The sequence below is a fragment of the Ambystoma mexicanum genome, chromosome 5q, assembly GCF_040938575.1.
Source record: "Ambystoma mexicanum isolate Mex_15411 chromosome 5q, UKY_AmexF1_1, whole genome shotgun sequence".
NCBI classification, from domain to species: Eukaryota; Metazoa; Chordata; class Amphibia; order Caudata; family Ambystomatidae; genus Ambystoma; species Ambystoma mexicanum.
This window is the reverse complement of record NC_090933.1, coordinates 1,098,683,132-1,098,702,693: the sequence shown is the minus strand read 5'-3', so window position 1 is coordinate 1,098,702,693 and position 19,562 is coordinate 1,098,683,132.

The following is a 19,562-nucleotide window of genomic DNA, read 5'->3' as shown; positions in this document are numbered from 1 at the left end:
TACTAGACACATACTATCCGAACAGGAGTACCACTTTGGAAACCATGTGTCTATACCACATAGCCCAAAACTTTGTATACAAAAATAATATAAAACCTGATGAAAGCAAAGGTAGATATAGAGTGACAGATTGTGAAGGCAGTTTAGTGAAAATTACCAAACAAAGCTTAATTAATCATGTGAAATTGTCATTAAAAACTCCTCAACAGAAATAACTATATTACATGTACCTGCTACAACTTTTTAAACCATGGAGGAAAGAGGAAGAGATACTAGATAACTATGACTGCTATGAAGATGCTTTCAAAGCAAATGAAAGCGCTATCACCGATGTGAACTTCACGCAGTACAAAACAATGTTGCACAATGAACGGCAACACGAAGAAGAACTCCAGGCCCAACTAGATAAGGACACTTTTGACAGTAGTCAACCTTCTGTAACACGAAGTCAAGAACCACTAGGACAGCCACGAACAGCAAATGAGGCAGAATTAGCTATGACAGAAGTGGAAAACACCATGTGTCACTATAAAGAAGATATAGAAGACTTAAGTGTACTACAATCAAAACTAAGATCAGCGCACCATTTTTGAAGAAGTAACAAAAGAAATTGCACATGGTGTACAACACGAAAATAAAGAATGTACCTGCCAAAATTACAAACCTATACTGCTGTACGTCAATCGTGAAACTGGTTCAGGGAAAACATTCTTAATCAAAATCATCAGCAAGTTCCTTCAACAATTGACAAAGAACAAAGTGTCAGCTGTTGCAACTGCCCCCACAGGTTTAGCTGCCTACAACATAGGTGGTGTCACTTTACACCGATTACTACTCTTTCCAGTAGAACACCAAAACAAATTAGACTATTACAAACTTTCTGCAGAAGCTGCAATGGAACTATGCAGAGTATTAAAACAAATGAAAATGCTACTAATAGATGAAGTGAGCATGGTCTCCAACCCAATGTTGTCTTTTATTCACCTCAGATTGCAAGAAGTACTTAAAACAAACTACGAAGAACTCTTTGCAGGGAAACACATTATCACTTTCGGAGATTTTCTACAAATGACACCAGTGAAAGGTGAACCTATTTTTAAAACCTTAGGACACAAACTCTGCCGTATAACTGTTGGCAGCATAGGAAATGTCAACCTTTGGCAACATTTCCAATACAGAAAATTAACAGAAAACATGTATCAATCTGCAGACCTCACTTACGCCAACATTTTAAAAAGTATTGGAATTGGTGTACTCAGGAAGCACAAGCAATATTGAAAAGCCGGCACATTCATGCACTTTATGGCAATAACGCATGTGCTACTGTTGTTATGGAACAGTTAGCGCACAAAAATGTCAATTGTATGGCCTTAATGCCAACTCTTGCAAGCTGTTTCAAATTCAATGAAACAATGTTAAAAAAAGAAATGCAACCAATAATTGAAATTTACTCCACAGACAAACTGGACGTACATGGTATGACACTACCCATGTGTCAACAAGCCACAACAAGACTAAATACCTTAGAAAATTCAATCTCCAACACAGCTGGGTTGGAAAAAATATTAAAATTATCCTTAAATTGTAGAGTAATGCTTAAACGTATCCTTGACATGGAGCAAGGGCTAGTTAATGGGGCACTGGGTACAGTTGTTGGCTTTCAAACATACCCACCTGACAACAACATTCAGTTTGTCAATATTTGCTTTGAAAAACTTTCAGAAGTAAAAAGGATAGGGCGCTCAACAGCTGATTCCTTCTCTTCAAAGACATGTATCTACGTAGAGAACAATTTTCTCTAACTCTTGCATATGCAGTCACCATTCATATATGCCAAGGTCTTACCCTAGACAAAGAATTGATAGATATAGGAAACACAGTCTTTAAAAAAGCATGAGCTACGTAGCACTATCACGCTTACATACACTTGACAGTCTATTTCTAATCAACTTTGATGCAAGTAAAGTGAACGCTGATATTCCTTGCATTTTAGAATACAATAGACTGCGATGACTGTACACCTCTATCTGAAATCATATCCTGTTCCACAAAAAGGAAAACGTTGTAAAAGAAAACTAATTCAAACAGAAATGCAACAGAATCTTACTGCAAATCCTTCAAGAAAACAAAAGAAGATAATACTTCATCAATTACCACAAGCAAAGAAGAACCTATTAGGGAAAGTAAATCAGGTACTTCTTCAAAGAAGGAACAGAAACTCCGAAAAAATCACTCGGAGACAGAACTATCTGGACCATTCAAGTTTTCAAATGAAACTGGTGTAAGTTGCTACGCAAATGTAGCAATGAATATTCTATCTCAATTGCCACCATTTGATAACAACATTTACTTACACAGTACAGACCAATTGTGTGTGCAAATGTTAGTCCTTCATAGAAACGCAACAAACAATCCTGGCAACACGTATAGTGTTCACCGAATAAGACAAGAATTGGCCTACTCTGCTGGGATGGTGAGATTCACTATAAACTCACAAGAAGATCCACAAGAATTTCTAATGTACTTACTAAAAGTACTCGAAAACAAAAACATACCTATAAATGAAATCTTCCAGATTTCATACATGGGGAAACATACATGCACTCTCTGTAACAATGTGACACAGGAAGAAATCCCAAATGAGCGGTTTGTGTATGTTTCCATACCTAATTGTGAATCCATTCCATTTCAGCAACTTCTACAAAATGCAAACCATGGCAGATTATGTACTATCTGCAATTCAGATAATCGCTCCACCTTACTGATACAAATACATAGTAACTACGTAATAGTAATGCTTCTACGTTACAATGCAAATGGTACCAAAAACAACTGCAAGCTGACCGGATTCACACACGGTCAAGTGTCACTTGGTAAGAAAACCTTCCAAACAATAGGTATAATCTACCACGCAGGAGCCACAACCAATGCAGGTCACTACAATGCATATATTAAAAGGAAATGTGGATGGTTCGAATGTTGTGATAGTAGCATTACTTTAAAGCAGAGATTACCAGCAAATCTTACAAACGCGTATTTCATCTTCTTAAAGCCAAAATTTAATAACTAATCTGTACTTCAATATTAATAAAAATTCAAGTAAGAGAGTATGAACAGTTAGAATACGCCAACAGGTATCTAACTGTCCAAGATTGTATAACAACAACACAGATAAATGAATACCACAGATTTGTAACAAAAAATGCACTGTTAGAATATGACAACAGGTATCTAACTGTTTAAAAAATCTGCAACAAGCCAACATACATAACATTAATCAGAAACAACAAGTGAACACTCAAAGGAAATAAAGAAATAGTTTCTAGCATAGCAAAGAAAGATTTGTTGTTATCCTACAAGGATTTGTTTCCCCCAGACCCAATGATTTCAAATACAAACACACAAACTGAGCAAAATGCACAGTACACTGGTTTGTAAAGTAAATATGAGGGTCAAAAAAAGCTAAAATGTCTATTATACAATGTAATAAGTCTTTATAAAATACAAACACTAACATGATCTTTTCTTTTATTACAGGAATAGAAAAAGGATATTTCCTCCAAGTACTAAAGTCATGTAAGAAATATATTGAATCTCAACGAAGTAAACAGTAAGTATAATTTCACACATTGCATACATATTCAAATCTATACGTCTGATCTATGGCAGTAATATTTATACATTTAATAAATTTTATAAGCCACCATGGGTTTGATATGCTGCGGTTCTTGTGGCCAGGGCCTACAGTCTTGGGTGCATGGCCGTACTCATCCCCCACTCATGCCCCCTGACACATGATGCCACCATAAAACCACTGTGTACCTCTGTGCACTGGTTAAAAGAGTTATGGGCAACAAGGCCCCACATCCCGCCGCCTTTTTGATGTACCATCTATGTACCACTCTGACCCAATGGTATTCTAGTTCACCCCAACCTTAACTGGCCATGGTGGCAGTTTATTCTCTCTTGTGCTAACATACTATAATGAGGTCTCCTACTAACTCTAACACAACAGAGGGAAAAAAGGTATCTTGACACACGCCCCCTGATATGGCACCTGGACTCATACAACTGCCTTTTTAGAATAACGTCTTTATAATGGTGACTTGAGAGCATTTAGAGTTATGTGCTATTTCTTGTGTGATGTTAGATTACCAACCCATATTTTTTACAGGACAGCATAAACTAGAGTGTCTACTGAGTGGGTATGTGTGGCCACAAGGGCAAATGTTACTACAGCTTAGATGCATCAACTCGGACAGCTCCTGGCCTGATACTCCACCCCGATGAGCCCAGCTGACCCAGAATAATCATTACGACACCATGCAGAGTCTCACCAATCAGGAGCGCCAACCCTACAGATTCTATACTGGCAATGCTCCTTTGCCCAATCTAATTGAGTCATGTAATCCCTAGCTCCCACGTCATAGATTAAGTGGATTTGTAACAAAATGTGACTGTTTGCAATTGTTTGGCAGAGCGCTCTCGGAGTTTGCAGAGTTCTCTGCTTGCCCTATATTGATTTAGATAAAACTTTTAATAACTTCACCCGCACTTGGTCTTATTCCCTGCTGGGGTGTGTCCAATATTGACTCTCATTGTGGAGTTTTAAATGCCTTTTCGGGGGACGCTCACTTTCACTAATTACATTAAAAAAAGCACAATATTGTCAAATGTTTCCACAAGTAGTCTCAAAACAATGACCTTAAACGTTTTCATGGAATTGGGTAAGTACATTTCTCAGAAAAATTGATATTTTCTGAAAAATGACAAATCAAAGTCATACATGTATTGTTCCCAAGTTGGAAACTATGTGTTACTGCCGATTGCAGTGTAAAATTCACACATATTCAGCAGATATCTACCCATGATGCTATGTCATCTGGGATATTATATACACCTTGTTATAGTTATATGATATGGCATAATTTCTCATCTTTAAGTATTCACATGTATTAACATCAGCTGTCACCCCTTTTGTTGTACAAATGTAACTGACCATACAGAAATCTGAAGCTTCTTAGTTCATTCCTTAGATGGGTTGCGTGGATCCAATGATACTGATTACTTATCGAATTTTGAGAGAATATTTTTCATATTGTCACAATATTGTAACTTCCTTTTTGATGCTGTGCGAAACAACATGATTAAATTACTTACGCAGCAGAGGTCCGATGTTCACATTGTTTACAAGTTGCTTTCCTCACAAAGGCAATTGCTAGGCCATTCCAGCCCAGACTCATAAATAGTGGCTAAGATATAAAGCAAACAACTCTCATCGTCACTTTAAATTAGGAACTATAACCATTCTGGTTTTGTAGACAATTCCTCAGTGTAACATACATGGGAGGCCTAATGGTGATTATAAAAGAAAGACAGTTTCATTCTGGGTTGTATATTTTCTTTCACACACTTAACTTCAGCTCCCAAATTGCATTTTGTACTAACATTATTCCTCATTGCTTCTATAAATGTACTGTTTGCAATAGTTTCTAAGGAATATCCTTGATTAGTTCTGTGCTATCAGATTCATTGTTTAAATGTGCATATTGTTTATGTGTCCGATTGTGCAGAGGGTAAATTGATAATAGTTGAAGCTGGCCTAAGTGATGAGCTTTATTTACTAATGTGCACATTCATGTGTCACTTGCATGGCTTTTCCATTGATACATTGGGGGTCATTACGAGGTTGGAGGTAAGGGATTACCGGCACTGGTAAGGGTGCCGATGCGGGTAATCCCTTACCTCTGTATTCCGAGTTCCCTTTGCGGGTCCTTCCTTACCTCCTGCTTTTAGCAGGCGTTAAGTACGGGACCCGCAAAGGTACCTTGGAGGTAATTACGATATCGTAATTTACGGTGCCGTAATTACCTCCTTCCCCATTCCCATTGAGCCCTATGGGGCAGAAATGGGAATGGGGAAGGGCAAAAGGTGAATGGGGAATTACCGGTCCCTCCAACCCTGCAATGGACCCGTAATTAATCCATTCACCATGCCGGATTTCGGACGGTTTCGGAGGCAACCATGGAGCTAATTACTCCATGGTTAGCTCCAAACCTGGAATGAGGCCCACTGTCAGGTGAAATCAGTCCATTTCACCCATTCGCACCTGGGGAAGGGCGCTCAGCCAATCAGGTGTCTGGGACAGCAGCCAAAAATACACCGGCTCCACACACTGTTTCTAGCCACCCAAGGCCCTTCCTTGGATGGCGCCATCTTTTTGTTTTGGGAATATAGGGAGGAAATAGGAGGCCTCTCCCTGTTGCCTTCCCATCCCCCACACACCTAAAACAAACCAAATCCGCACCTCCCCCCTCCCCCCACTTACCTGCTGGACTGATGCTTCAAACCCTTGTGTGCGAATAGTAATGATGCCCAGCAGGCGTGCAGCCCTCGCCTACAGCCCTCGTGGAGGCCTATACCGGTCATGTTCGTCCCCATGCTGGGGTGTGATTACTACAATCTAATATGTTTCTGTGTTTAAAGTTGGAGGCACACTCTAACTGTACTTTGTCTTAAATTTTTACATATCCATCTAATGTTATATTCTGAATACATAAATCACTATTGATCCATACTTATTCTGTTCTGATTGAAACCTCTTGAATTGTCCCTGATGTATCTTAAATTAAAGGGTGACTGATCTTTCCTGTGCTTGCCACGCTGTCATGTAATTCACTTCTTCTTTCCATTAATTAGCCGTCCAACAACCTTTAATTTCAAAGAGAAGAACAGAATTTAAACTCCAAAAAGGAGAGATAGGATTCCATGGGGATTTTGAATTAAGTTGCGGTAATTCTGCTGATCTTTGGCCTTAAAGTGGCAGATTTACCCCTAGCATGATGCTGCAAGAAAATCCGCCACTTCAATATCAAACTTGTAATTTGGCAGAGTGGAAAAAATGGCAGTAATTCTGTTACAACCAAAAAAAAGTGTTGGTAACGGAATTACCACTAATTATTTCCTGCACTGTGGGCACTGGCGTAACAGGGGCCCCCGCAGCACCCGCAGTACTGGGGGCCCCGCGACCAAATGTCTTAGTTGAGTTCATCCATGCCGCAGGTGTCGGCTTGAGTGGGACAGGCTGGTGGGCATATCCTTATGTTCTTGAACCAGGGTATTTTGTCATCTGGTAGATAGGCGAACTCATCTCGTGGTGGATGCCTGGGCCGCGATCCTCTAGGCCATGGTCGCGATGAGATTGGGGGAGCTTGTTCTCCCATTCTCCCACTTCAGGGCCCCGCGACCAAATGTCTTGGGAAGGGGACCCAGTTGGAGAAAAGAAGAATAATAATGTTGATTTAAAAAAAAATTGAATTAACTCTGTATTTATATAGAAATTATTTCTGTAACAGAAATAATCTTTTTATGAAGGCAGCATCAATACAAAAAGAAATGTTCTTTTTGAAGTCCGGGGGCTACACCCACACCATGACATGATGACCCTAGGCTGGAGGCCCCCATGTCATGGGGTGGGGGAAGCCCTACGACTTCAAAAATAAATCATTTCTTTTTGAAGTCACTTTGCCTTTATAAAGAAATTATTTATGTTATGGTTCAGTCCTTAACAGAAATAAATTATTCATGAAGTCAGAGTGACTTCAAAAAGAAACAATTTAATTTTGAAGTATTATGACTCCCCTCAACCCCATGACGTGTGCGTGTGTTAGTGTATGGTGAAAGAGTGAACAAAAATCTATGGGTGGCTGGGTATGCGTGTGTGCGTGTACAGTGAAAGGGTGCACACTCAAATGTATGGGTGGCTGCCTGGGTGTGCCTGTATGGTGAAAGGCTGCACACTTAAATGTAAAGGTGGCTGTGTGAGCATATGGTGAAAGGGTGCACACAAATGTTGGGCGGCTGGGTATGCATGCACGGTGAAAGGGTGCATCCTTAAATGTATGGGCGGGTGCTTGGGTGTGTGTGCATGTATGGTGAAAAGGTCCACACTTAAATGTATGGGTGGCTGCCTGGGTGTGCCTATATGGTGAAAGAGTGCACACTTAAATGTATGGATGGCTGGGTGTGCATGTGTATATATGGTGAATGGTGTGTGTGCTTGTGTTCAGGGGTGCAACAAAACCTACATTTCAGAGGGGCTAACCCTTCAAATGTTGGGAGAGGTGCTAACTTCACTTGTGGTGAGGAGGAGCAAACCGATTTGTGTGGGGGCATCTAACTTCTTTACAAATTTTAATGAGACTATTCTAGGGCAGCTTCAATGTTAAAAGCAGTTAACTCTCTCATTGAAGTCTGAAAGCACCCACTTATGGACTGCTGCGAGAATTACTGGTCTCCAGTTCACTCTCTACCCTTCCCCTGGCATGCAAGTACTAAACCCACATCACAATTTCAATTGCTTAGAAAATGTAGCATTTGAATGCAGGTACTTACAGTGAAATGATGTACATTAGTAATTGCTGGGCCGGGCCCTTGTTAACAGCGAAATCTAGGTGCCGTTTAACGTCTGTGTTTTTTTTCTGTCCGGCAACTGCTCTGTAGGTCAGCCAGACCAAGTCAACATAGCCCACAATTTCAGGGGGCGAGGGGGAGTGCTGAAGCCAAGTCAGCTTAATGGTGCTGCACCACTACTTGTGTTTAATGCCTTGATTACTTATTGGTAATCTTCATTACCCCTAGCCCTATTCTTCCTCATGCCAGTACTTGTGTATGAGGCACAAGTACTGAGATGAAGTAGAGGTGCATGAAGGTAATGCCTGACTTAGCTACCTATAATCTTCATTACTCCTAGTACCACTTATCCTAATCCCAGTACTTACCTATGAGGCATGGGCCTCATACACAAGCACTGGGACAAGGAAGAGGGACGTGGAGGTAATTCTGGGCCAATGAGCTGATTTTGGAGGTTGGGGTAGGGAATGGGAGGGAGAGGAGATGTGTGGGGGGGTGCGATTGTGCAATAAATCATAATGGTCGTCTATGTCCATGCTAGGCAGGCATGATATTTGGTATTAGTGTCATTTTGGTGCAGTCAGTCTAGTCATTCCACAGTTTGCTATGATTTTTTTTAACTGGGCATTTCTGATGAAGCAGTCCTGCTAAGTGTAATTACTTGGCTAGACTGGCATTTGGCTTCTGCCAGTCTAGCCATTTCTTACTGCGGCACTGTATATTTTTCTGGGCATCTGTGATAAAAAATATATGATATGATATGGTAAGTCATATATAACGGGCCTGTACACAAGTGTTTTTAGGCACGACAAGACAAGGGAAGGAAAATAGAGGGAGGGCAAGACAAATGATCTTACTAAGCCTTGTGTCATTCAGATCGTGCAAGTACGAGGACAAGAAGTGCAAGGGGAAGGGAAGGGGGGAAGTGCAAGGGAGAGTGGAGGGGAAAACAGGGCAGCAATGCTCTGAGTAAGTGCAGCCAGGGCAGCGCTGGACTGGTTAGTGCAAGGAGAACACGGGACTCTAGGGTTACAGTTACAGCCCCTAACTGTGTGGAAGACCCAGACGCAGTGCAAGGGTGACTGATCAAGAAAGAGCCTGGACTCGGTGAGACTGAGGGTAACCAAGCAACCAGTTGATACAGCAGACAGGTAGGTCAGCAGGTGAGGGAGAGAGAGAAAGCAGAGGAGAAGAGGAACGTTTTGAGCTGCTTCCGGAACTTCAGGTGGTCCGGCTCAAGTGTAGGAGGGGCAGGTAGGCCATTCTAGAGGGAAGCACCTGCAGGGGAGAAGGATCTACCCCCACTCTCTTCCTGGAGAAGCATCTAACCCTTAGGCTCGAGAAGGAAGGTATTTTGGAAGAGAGCGTTGGATGTAGTGTGGATCTCAGCCCCAGAAATCCTTGTGGACAATGCAAAGGGTCTTGAACTTGATCCTTGCAGCCACCAGGAGCCAGTGGAGAGATGGCTGGAGAGATACGGTCCTTGGGCTTGAGGCCAAGAATAAGTCTCACAGTCCTGTTCTGGATTAGTTGCAGAGGGCAGTGAGTAGAGGAAGGCAGATTGAGAAAGTGGCTGTTGCAGTAGTCCAGCCTAGAGAGAACCATAGCTCTGGAGACAGTGAGCTTCTGGGGGAACGTGAGGAAGGGAAGAGTCCCTTTGAGGAGGTGCAGCTGGCAGTGGGACTTCTTGGTGACATCTGAGATGTGAAGAGAGAAAGAGAGAGAGGAGTTGAAGATGACACCAGGAATGCGCGAGGGAGGAGAGTAGGCTCAGGGGAGCCTGAATTAAAGCTGAGTGTCATCCGCATAACACTGAAAGTTAGAGGAGAAGGTAGAGATCAGGTGAGCCAAAGGCGCCAAGTAGTGGTTGAAAATCCAGGGTGAGAGGAGGGAGCCCTGGGGAATGCCAAAGGTATAGAGAGATGTGGCAGAGGGAAAAGGACCGAGTTGGACCTGGGAGGGGCGGTCCAAGAGGAAAGCGGTCAGCCAATCCAGGGCATGATCCATGATGCCCAGGTTCTCACAAAGTCGATTGATTAAGATGGTATGGTTGACCATGTTGAAAGCAGAGGAAAGTTCAAGGAGGATGAGGACAGAAGGAATGTTGGAATCATGGTTGGAGATCAGCTCTTCACAGGTGTTCAGGAGAGCAGTTTCTGTGCCTCTGGCAGCTCTTAAGCCAGACTGATGGTCATGGAGACAACCAACAGATTCAGTGTGGAGACAAAGCTGTCAGTTAGCCATCTTTTCCAAGAGTTTGGGAGAGGGGAAAGTTCCAGTGGCCAAAGAATGATTACAGAAATCTCCCAAGGCAGGATCAAGGGTGTCAATGTGGTCCTAGATGGTTCTGGAGGAGCAGGCGAGCACGTGTTTCAATGACACTTCCATAGATGGGACTTGTCTAGAAACCTTGTTAGGTATTAGAGAAAAAGAGGAGAAAGGAGGAGGAGAGGGAGAAATGGACAAGGGCGGCCAAGAGAGGAAGAGGAGATAGTGGACAGGATGTCCTGAGTTTTTGCGGAGAAGTGAGAGGCCAACGCCGTGCAGAGGGCCTGTTGAGGGAACAGGAGAGGTAGAGACCGCAGGATTAGCCAGTTCCTTTCAGATTTTAAAGAGTGTTGCTGTGTAGTTAGAGGCCGCAGAGACGCAGGTTTGAATGTGTGCTCTCTTCTTGATGAGTCTTATTGATTTGACTGGCATTTTGGTGCAACTAGCCTAGGTATGTCTTAATGTGGCCTGGCATGCTTTACTGTAATGTTACTATGTGTCTACACTGGTCTACATTGTGCAGCCAGTTGGACATGTTTTCATTGTGGCATGGCATTGTTAATAGCAAAGCATTAATGTTCATGTGCACTGTTGGTGACTTGCATGTATTGGATTGGTGTTACCCTACAAAACAATAGCAAACACTGTGTCTTTTAGCAACTTTTTCTCAGAAAGTGTGCTGTATATTGCATTAAAACACATATTTATGTCTTTCTCCTAGTGTAGTGTGTGGCATACCCCTTCAGCAGCATGTTAGTGCGTATTGCGTAAGCGTGGTAATCTAGGCTGGCTCCGAGTGTGGCACGACCCATGATTTGTTGCTGAGTTCGGTGTCAGCATGGCTCGCATGGGGGCCCCCACATCTTGTGTTACGCCACTGACTGTAGAACCTGTAATGGGGTGCAAAGTCTTGAATAAGTGTTTAAAACAATGATATGGGTATCATCACAAGTTGCATGGTAGCCCTTAAATGTGATGGTAACGCTATTACTGCTGCATTTCAGGGTCTGCCCAATCACGATTCTGGCAGCATTTACCCCCAGCTATAAACTTAACACCAATTTTTATGGCGAAATTAGCGCAGCGATATTAGCGCACGCTAATTGCACCGAAAATGCCCCAATGGACCCAATGGGAAATGGGGAATACCCATTACCGCCCTACCCTTGATCTGCCACTAATAGCGCTGGACCGGGTGGCGGTAACGCTATTTGCTCTGGCGGTATCCCGGCGGTATTACCGCCAGGATACTGCCCAACTCGTGATGAGGCCCTAAGTAACTGCTTGGCCAGTGGGATAGCTCAGAGGTAATAATGCACTTGTCTTGGGAGCAAGAAAAAGCTGTGAAGCATGTGTTCGAGCCTAGTCCTGCGCTTAGAGGCGGGACTCTGGCATGAAGCGCGATATAAGGACCCCATTTTATTTTTTAAGAACTCAATTTCTTTTTTTAAACTATTTTGACCACCATATCATTTAAACCTAGTACCAAAAACTCTATCAGCTTTCATATGGATTCATTATCAGCAGGTAGTAAGGCATTTGACATGTTATCATTGACATAGCTTTATCACTTTTATAGTTTAGGCAGATACACATGGTGATCAGCTTGCACTTCAGCATCTTTGCAGGAGTACAATAAAGAGAAGTGTCACAAGCTGTTGAGAATACATTAATTTCAAATTCATTTGTATGCCATATAAAACCAAGGAGATGTTTCACGTGTTTAAAGGTTGCATGGTACCCTGCGACCCCAGCATCTGCTTCTTCAAATTCTGATCATCAGCCAAATTATGTGGAGGTGATATTGAGTGTTTGTAAAGTGTGAAAGCAGAAGTGGGATATAAATCGTTCATCTTAAAAAGTGTGTGGGGTCATCCATTTGAAGCCCATAATTAATATCAACAACATAAAAAACTCTGAGTTGATCATCTCTGAACCTTTAACAAACTCTCAAATTATAAATAAATTGCAAATGTTTGAAGTACATCAACGTGTAATTTCTCAGAACATCTTGTATTAATTGTATTATTGTTATTATCATTATCAGTATCTTTTGAGCAACAATAGTTCAACTAACATTTGTTCTGCCTAGTGTTTATCTCTACAGCAGATTTTTCCTACTGGGAAGTGTGTTCAAATCATCAACCACCCCCTGTCCAAAAGGAATCAGCACGTCTCCACTTTTCAATGATATGGATGATGCAGGGCTGTGTGAAAGCCTTCCGCTCTGGCCTGATGAATCTGGATGGACTCCAGGGGGGTCATACTTAGCACCATGTTTACCAATCTGTTGGATTTTCTATGTTTGGCAGGTGGAATTGGAGATCAGAGCTGCATTGACATGGCACCTGCTCTTCCAGGTCCCCTGTCAAATCTGCTTGTTTTCTTCAAGAATTAATTTAAATACTAGTTCTCAGAGATATTTCCTCCTACAAATCTCTGTTTAAAGTTCAGAATTTTCCTTGCTTTCAGCCACTACCTTGGGTTTCATAACCTCAGTGTATGGTTTCCCATTGTTTTCACAAAGTAAATGACTTCTATATGGGTTTGAGGGTTAAGGGGTAAGGGACGGTGGGAAGGGGTTTAGGGTAGGGGTTGTAATGAAGGGGGAAGCAAAGTTTGGGGGGACTCCATCATAAAAATAATAGAAGCGTTTTGAAGTAATTTATACAAAGTAAATGAGAACAAAGTAATTTATTTCAAGGACATGACATGGAACCCAGTGGAAATAGATAGTTTGCCCCACGGGTTAGGCATCATAGAGTCAATGTGGACCAATTTTGTATTGTATTACCATTATTATGGTCTCAATGCGCTGTTACTGGGAACGGCCTTGGAGGACCGAAGTCCATAGTGTTGGAGGTCATGGAGTACAGTTAGGATGCGTGTGTGCATTTGGCCAAAAAAAGATTAGCAACGCTGGCCAGGCTCCAGTAGAGAAGCAACCCATGCGTACAGGCATGTGGATGGGTGCTGAGAGGAGTAGGGGTGTCGTCAGTGCTAGAGACTTGCTATGAGTTCAGCGTGCCAGAATGTGTCATAGGTCTACGCTGCCTTCTGCTTTGATAGCTTTGTGCCTTCTGCTTTGATAGCTTTGCTTCCTAACCCGGGCTAAGGGAGGCATTACTTATACTATAGAGTTACCTGTAATGCAATCTAGTACAAAGGCATACACTTCATTATTCAAAAAAGGGGGTTTGACACACGCCTATTCTAATTTTTCAAACATTAACTGCATTCTTTTTCTTAACACATGAATGTCAAAGTCCAACAGCAATCAGACAATTATGGATTGTACTGACAATTCAAAAGAGAACATATGTTGAGCTAATTTTTGCGCATCTTTAATTACACATATATTAAAATGACTGATCTCATCGTTAGTTCCACTTTTCTTTTTTTATTTTTTATGGTTTATAAAAAAAAACCTTTACAAAGTGTGGATACATTTGATATTACAATATAAACAAACGATAAAGCACAATATAAACAATTTGATAAAAATCACAAAAGAAAAAAACAAATTCAAAATTCACCAATGACTTCAAAGGGCCCAAAAAATTAAAATCAATCAATTCGATCTAAGTAAAGCATAAAAATGTGTGCACATTTAAAATTCATCTTCCACATATATATAAACACTACTTAACCTAAGAGCAACATCATTCCAATATACTTTACACACTTACATTTCTGAAAACAAATCTAAGTCCAAGGGCAGAACAATTTCTACACACCTTACGCACATTTGTTACATCTTCCACATATTTATAAACACTACTTAACCTAACAGCAACATCATTCCAAAATACTTTACATACTTAAATTTTCTGAAATCATATCTAAGTCCAAGGGCTGGTTAATTTCTACAAACCTTACGCACATTTGTTTCAGGTTTTTTGACGTTAAGGCCGAATTAATCACAAAAACACCCCAGTTTGGTCACTAGGAAAAGTGAGAAAAGCAGAGCATAAAAGACTTTAGTTTTGGGTAAATTGAGAGTCGGTAGGTATTTGATTATGCAATACTACTGCTTCTGATAGTTGAGCCTCTATGTATCCAAGAAGCTCAATCAGTTTCAAAGTGAGTTGTTGGCTGAATCCCTCCATAAATCGTTTCCATAGTGATTCTCTACTTATTTGGGTTTTACTCAAGATGCTCAAGTCAAAGATTCGTACACAGTGTTCTTCAAAGAAATTACAAAAGATCACCAGGTTCTTTAGAGATTCTTTGCATTCGTTCCCAGCACAAAAACAACAATTGCCCAAACCCATTTGCCCCTGACATCTGTACCAATATTTGGTTCTAGCATAGACGGGTAGGTGGTTAAGTCTGAAACAAAGGTACAGTTTCCTTGCTGTTAGCGAGGGGTATTGGATTAGGTATTTGGGACGATCACCCCATTTTCTTCAAAAAAGATTATATTCGGAGAATGAGGAATAGGTCCCAATCAAGTCTAGCACGATGCACCAATGATATCTCTGGATTTTTTTGTTTTTGACTTGGCAATTGCGCACACATAGATTCTGGAGTTTCATTGATAGTTTTAAGCATCAATTTGAATGTTTCTGTTAGTTTATATAGAGAAGGAATTTTAGCTTCATCCGGAATTGTATTGAGCTCCACGTAGATTGTGTTTTTTGGGGGATCAACCATTTTGATGTTGTTGGTCAGACTACGCCAGTTCCATTTAACTGAGAGAGGTAACAAGTTGAGCTAATGACACATAATAACATTAGGAATAGAAAGGGCTAGTCTCAAAACGGTTATCCATATTTTGCCCTGTAAAGCGTCAAAGAAGGAATCTAATTCAAAGGTGCACATGTCCAGTGGGTAAAGCAGAACAGGTTCTACTTTTATTAGGTACAATTGAATAAGGGGAAGTAGAGAAACATGCAATACTTATGAAGTATGATTTTCATCATTGAGATCAGTGATTTAGCTTTATCACTTAGAAAGTTCTTCCACAAGCTCAAAGATTAGCAATCAGTTAATGGGTAACCCAGATATCGAATTAACGGGGCATACACAATTATAGTCTCATTAAGAGTCCAAGCAAGGTGCATTGTTTTGCGTTTGCCATCGGCAAAGATTACAATGTATGATTTGCTAGGATTGAGATTATGTTCTTTTGCAAAGGTACCAAAACGATCACATTTTTTTGGGAGACCGAACAGAGTTCTATCTATAAATAGAAGGTCGTCAGCGAAGCAAATCCAGTCCAATCTAATGGAACCAAGTTTAGCTGGAAAAATCACAGTATTTTGCCATGATTCATCAAGGCCAAGAAGGTATAAATTGAATAATACTGCCGCCATATTGCACCCCTGTTTGACCCCAACTTCAGCGTAAATGTCGTTAGACAGAGCCCCCTCTCGATTCAATCTAATTCGGTAGTTTGTGTTATTATGGAGTAGAGCAATGAAAGCTACCAGATAAAGAGGACTGCCCAATTTCAGCATTTTTGACTAGAGAATTTCGCGTATCACACAAATGCCGCAGTAAGATCTAAACTGGCCAAATAGACAGGCCCCATTTTAGAGTATTTGATTTGAGCTTGGAGATGAGACAGAATGGTGGCATTCAGGGGGCATCCTATGTATTTACGAAAACCCACCATGTTTAGAGACAGTATTGCTTTTTGGTCGATATGTGTTTATAATTGGCTCAACATTAAAAGGGAGAAGATTTTTGAAGAATCGTCTGTGAGCCTCAATTGGTCGATAATTATATGGGATAATGATGTTTGCAGAGCACCAAGAGGATGGAACTATCCTGATGTTAACAATCTAATCAAATCAAAACATATTTTTAAAATATGGGCCCAGAGAAAAGGATTGGATTTATACACACAAGGTGGCAGACCATCTGGTCCAAAAGCCCTAGAGTTGTTTAATTTCCCTATGGCATCTATGATATCTGCAATGGACCATATGGAATGCAAACCTGGTAGTAACTTCGGTTTGGTGCCTTTAAGCAGTCTAAAACGTGCTGGCAATTGATATTTACCTTTACGAAGCACGACCATTTCTCTGCTGAAATAGCAGACTCAACTGCAGTAGCAGGAGATCATGTAATAGTACGCAGGATCGACCACACTTGCCTGGTGTCATGTTTTAGAAGATGAAAAATAATGTTTTTGAGTTTCAGTAATGTTTATATGTTTTCTCATCCAAATAGTTTTATTTTTGTATGCTTGTTTAATTTTTCTTCTTCTTTTCTTCTGTTACTTCAAAGCTTCACAATATAGTTTTTTTTAAATAAATGCTTAATTAAGATGTTTTTTCTTTCTTTCGGGCGGCTAGATTTAAGTTAAAGGAATGGGAATGACAAAAATAAAATTGAGTTTTGGCGGCTTTTTCAATTGCCAACCTCCTTACGTGGAATTGGACTCTCAACTTATTGTTTACTTCTACGTCAAGCGGGGGACAGCCCCTGACACTTAAACTGGTGATGATTTCAGTGTCCAGTTTGATATATTTAATAAGCCTGCGACAAGCTGAGGGATTCCATCTTACAGTCAAAGACTGACGATCACGTTCCACCAGAGATAACGAATGGTCTATGGTGAAACGAGCAATAGGAATGTGCAGTGTCACTTCAATCATCATATCGGGGGTCATTATGACCCAGGTGTTAACCATGGCGCTATTCGCGCTATGGTTGACGTTGGAATCCTCCATGGTGAATGGCGGAATTACCGCCCCATTCCAAGGTTGGCAGGGCGTTAATTCCCCATTCACCATTGGCCCTTCCCCATTCCCATTTTTGCACCATAGGGCTCAATGGGAAAGGGGAAGGCAGTAATTACGGTACCGCAATTTGCGCAATTTGCGTACTTACCTCCAAGGTCCCTTTGCGGGTCCCTTCCTGAAAGGCTGGTGAAACCAGCCGTTATGGTAGGGACCCGCAAAGGGACCTCGTAATTGGGCAGTAAGGGTTTACCAGTACCGGTACGCTTACCGGTACCGGTAATCCCTTACCGGCCGGGGCGTAATGAGGCCCCTGGTCTCCCAGATCTGGATTAATAATATTAACAGGATCATAATATTGGTAAAGATCAGACAAAATAAAAAAGAAATCAATTAGTGCTCCCCTTGACCAAGTATAGTTATAGGACTCAAAAGTCATAGGGGGTGTGGATGTCCCATTCAAGAAGAAGGTTCACCCATTCCTGACCATTTTTTCTTGACAATTCTGAGGGCTTCATCACTTTAACCTCTGAATGAGAAACAGAATCATAACAAAAAGAACTGAAATCACATCCAACGATTATGCTTACTGCACGGTTTACAACATAGGCCTCTTCTAGTATAGAATTCAATTCATCGAGAATGGGAGATAGGGGATTAGAGTATTTGTTCCAATATGTACAAATCAGCAGGATAACAATGGATGGATCCTCTACCTGATAAACCAAATGCACAGGTATTGACGGCTCTCCCCCAAGGTGCAGCGGTGAACAAGAGAACGGGCCACCACGTAATGACCCCACACAACAACTCAGCCTAATTCTGCTACAATGATGGGCTGGGCAAGTGACCTGACTCGTTATTTTAAGGCTCGGTTAAACCAAGTGTTTAAATGCTTTGCATGACATTCCAGCCTTGCGTACAAGATCAAATGACATAGACTGGATTAAATTAGCTTCTGTGAATAACAACAGAATGATATGCAGATGTATTTCTCACTCCATTATGAAACTTATCTGGGAACAAAGAGAGGACTTGATTTCTATTGGTTTAATGCCACATCTGTTATATATCTAAAACATATGAACAACCCTGACACAACACAGTGACTAATCTAAAACAACATCACACACCAATCGCAAAATTCAACAGGACACAAAATATATCACATGACACAAATACAAAAATCTTAATGTGTCTTTAAAATATCAATCCCAACATGTTTCTGTTCGTCAAAACCCATCTAGGGAGAACATTCTTCAGGGGATAATTTGTAAAATCTGTAAATCTCTTCACAACCGTGTTGACTGGGTTGTTTCTGGCACCTGCAGTGACAAAATGCTGGGGCCTATAAAGGAAAACACAGCAGATGCTGGTGAAAAACTGGAGGGGGGGAGAAAACACCTCAAGTGGAGCATATTCAACTGAAAATAAATATCAGAAACATGCTGCGGAAAGCCGTTCAAACGGCCATCCACCATGAGTTCCCAAAATTGGAACTCTCGAATTTACCTCCAAATGGTGAAACTCTGAAATGGCATCTTCTGGTGACAAAATGCCTATCTCCCACCAATGGAACATTAATAATTCTGGGGGGCTTCTTTGTATGCCTGGGTACGGCGAAAAACCTGTAGTTACAAACAACAAACAGAGACCGGTAGCTCTGTATAAAACCCAACATCAACAATAACTCAGGGCAATCCATGTACGAATACCCTTTCATAATTACCTCTCCCGGTGTGGAATGGGGCACTTCAATGGGTTCTACACCCAAACGACCGGATCCAAACCGCTCTTGCCAAATCCAGTATAAATCTGTAAACCAAGCACAGTGGTGACTCCATCAGTAAACTTGAGCTGATAACCACAGTGTCATCCCACCTCGTGTGTGAACTAGAAAACCAATGACACAAAAAAAAACTCACTGGGTGAACCGCCATGTAACAGGAAAACTGCCACCCTTGTAACTCAAAAATCGCAGGGTAATTAATGTACAACCATGGCTGGGGGCTGCGTGGTAATGATGGTCAATGGGTGCACGGCTGTGGCAACATAGCGAGTACAAAACAAACGTATGTTATGCTAAGGCCAGAACTCACACCCCCATGAGTGCAAGTTGTCGTCAATGGCGGACATCCATAAACAAAACGCTGTGTCTTAAATAGACTCAACACCATCAGCACAATAAGG